At 47.5% G+C, this 3,244-nt stretch overlaps 1 pseudogene; it reads left to right on the top strand.

The window, feature by feature from the left end:
* The first annotated feature begins 1,489 nt into the window (after positions 1-1,489).
* On the top strand, positions 1,490-2,999 carry LOC149456284 (endogenous retrovirus group 3 member 1 Env polyprotein-like; annotated as a pseudogene).
* Positions 3,000-3,244: the final 245 nt, after the last annotated feature.

Below are 3,244 nucleotides of genomic sequence, written 5' to 3'. Positions count from 1 at the left end.
CGTGTTCGGCCTAGCTGCATTGGTTCCTTGGAAGTCGGCCCAGCGGCAGAGGTAGGTGGTACAAGGAATGTTTTGGGAAACAGGAGCAAACGAACCCACTTGGGAGTGACGTGGACCAGACTTTTCCAGATCTCGTTCCTGGAAGCGGACATCAATTTGGATGCTAAGAGCAATCAACTCATCCAGGACGTTGGGTATGTTTCTTCTGGCTAATTCATCCTTAACCCGGTCCGCTAAACCCTGCCAAAAGGTTGCAGAAAGGGCTTCATCATTCCAAGCAAGTTCTGAAGCCAAGGTGCGAAACCGGACTACATACTGACCAACCGTCATGCTACCTTGGCGTAGCCGAAGAAGGGCTCCCGCAGCAGACGAAGTCCTGCCGGGCACATCGAATGTTTTCCGGAAAGCTTGCTGGAAGGCTGGGAGACTGGAGATAGTGTGGTCTTGATGCTCCCACAGTGGCAAGGCCCAAGCCATTGCTTTACCTGAAAGGAGGGAGATTATGTATGCCACCTTGGAACGATCGGTAGGGAAATGATCGGCTGCTAGCTCAAAATGAATCGAGCACTGATTGATGAAGCCTCGACAGGCCTTGGGATCACCAGAAAAGTGAGGTGGTGGAGGCAGCTGGAGTCTCGAAGGATGGGGTTCCACAGGGGGATCAGCGGAAGGTGGAACAGCAGGAGCCAGAGCAGGGCCCGAAGCCGAAGCGGGATGAGGAAGTGGACCCCGCCTGTAGCTGATCCAACCGGGAGGAGAGTTCCTGCAGATAATGCATAATCTGTTCTTGATAGGCCTGCTGGACATCGACTCTTTGCACCAAGCCCTGGAGTTGTTCCAGGAGAGGCCGTGGTTTCTCCGAGGAGCTCATGGCCTGAGCAAACTGTCAGCACCTGTGGTAGTGAGCTCTTAATCCACAGCTTGGGGTTCCCCAGGGCGCGGAGTCTAAGCCCCAGCCTGCTTGTTCACCAGAGCCTCTGATGGTGGGGATGGACTTGCAGCAGGCTGGGACCAGGTCGTGGCCCCCAGGTACACCCAGCTGAGGTAGAAGTGACCGCTAGCAGGAGCAGAGTACAATGGAAGTAGACTCAGGAGATCCACTAGGCAAGCCGAGGTCAGGACAGGCAGAAGACAGGCAATGTCAGGAACAAAGCCGAGGTCGGTACATGGACAGACAATATAGGAGGAATGTCAGGAACAAGCTGGAGTCGGTACACAGATATACTTGAACGGATTCTCAGAGGACCACAGGAACTCGGACAACAACGTTGCTCAGGCAAAGTGAGACAGACTGAGCATGTCTTAAATAGACAGGCCAGCTAGGAGGCAGGCCAGGAAGTGATGAAAGGGAAGCACATAAAACCCAGGGAATAGCAGACAACGCCCATAGGTGAGCACAGAGAAACACATGTGAAGGAACAGCAAGGAGGTAAGACAAACAAACAAGAGGCTGCAGGCTAACTTGTGACAAAAACCAACAAAAAATCCCCTTAAACCTTCCATCCCTGCTATAAAAGACATAATAGCAATAGCGATCCCTACCTTTGAAGAGACAATGGCGGGTTAAATCGGGTTCTCTGACACTAACCTGTGGCTTGAGTGGATGAGATTCAGTGCCAAACAACATAACAGAAGTAACTGCTATGTCTGTGGTAGTGCCAGGCCACATTTAGGGACAGTCCCTCTCCAGATCCCACAAGACAGTGAGGAATGTTTCCTCAGCCTGTTCACTAATACATCCACCAATCACTCTGCATGCGAAATGTGGAAAAAGGAGTATCCTATAGTTACCAAAATCCCGAAGCCTGGAGAGGGCATTACCATATATACCGGGAACTACACCTGTTACTCTAATTACCAGGGTAAAGGAAGGTTCCTGGGTAATTTCACCAAAGGATACTGCTCTACCCACAGTATTGTCTCAGGGAAGTTAATACAAAACCAAACCCAGTCCCTTGGTGACATATACTGGATCTGCGGGGACCTAAAAATCAGGACCAGGTTAGAGGGAACCTGGACCGGTGAATGTGCCCTTGCAAAGGTCATTATGCCTCTCCATATTCTAACAGAAGATATTTCTGACATTGACATACATACTGACCCAGCACCTAGTCACAGGAGGATGCGGACCCTCATGTGTACATAGATGCCATAGGGGTCCCAAGGGGGGTCCCTGATGAATTCAAAGCCAGGGACCAGGTAAAAACTGGTTTTGAGTCTTTAATCCCCATAACTGTTAACGAGAATGTGGATTGGATTAACTACATATACTATAATCAACAGAGGTTTGTGAATTACACCAGGGATGCCCTCCAGGGAATTGCTGACCAATTAGCCCCCACCTCCTATATGGCATTCCAGAATCGAGTGGCCTTAGACATGGTGTTAGCTGAGAAAGGAGGTGTCTGTAAAATGATAAAAAGAACAGGAACCTGTTGCACCTACATTCCTGACAATACTGGCCCAAATGGTAAGGTTACTCTGGCTATAAAGAAATTAGAAGATCTGTCAGTGGAGCTGAAGAAGAACTCAGGTATCACAGACCCGTGGGATCAATATTTTAGCTGGATGAGTGGCAAAAAGTGCTCGCCCAAATAGGTGTAACGGTATTAATAATTCTAGTTCTTTTAGCCCTGATTGTATGCTGTATTCTACCATTTGTAAAGAAGTTAATAGGCAAGGCTGTAGACAACAGCACACCTACATTTCTCCATCAAGAAGAGGAGGACCCTCTTACGATGGAAGAGGATAAACCCTTCACCCCTCTATGGTCCCTCCCCGCCAACAGCAATTTCACAATTTTGTAGGGATAGCATCTGACTTCCTTATGTACAAAGTCTGTGGCAAGGGGGGTGATGAAATAGTCATCACCTGTCTAACGTGCAGTATAAAAAAGTTCCAAGGTACATAAGGACAGATGAGCTAGGCTTTATAGGGACAGAGTAAAATAGTCATTTTAAGGGGGGACTGTGATGGATTTGGTCAAATGCGTATTTGGTTTCCTGTTGTGTATGTATGTATGTGTATATATATATATATATATATATATATATATATATATATATATTTTATACATATTTACTTTTCTACTTTTTCATATTTCTAAATATATGTTGTGTGTATATCTTTTGTCTGCTGGGTTTTGCAGTCCTCCTTAACTTGCCTGTTCAGCAATGTTTTCAACCCCTCCCGCCGCACTGTGAGGATCTTGCAATTACGGCCTTGAATATGTGAGGGAGTGAAG

The sequence above is a fragment of the Staurois parvus genome, unplaced genomic scaffold (assembly GCF_062004578.1).
Source record: "Staurois parvus isolate SC_StPar_1 unplaced genomic scaffold, SC_StPar_1.0 ptg000365l, whole genome shotgun sequence".
NCBI classification, from domain to species: Eukaryota; Metazoa; Chordata; class Amphibia; order Anura; family Ranidae; genus Staurois; species Staurois parvus.
This window is presented reverse-complemented; position numbering and strand designations above follow the sequence as displayed.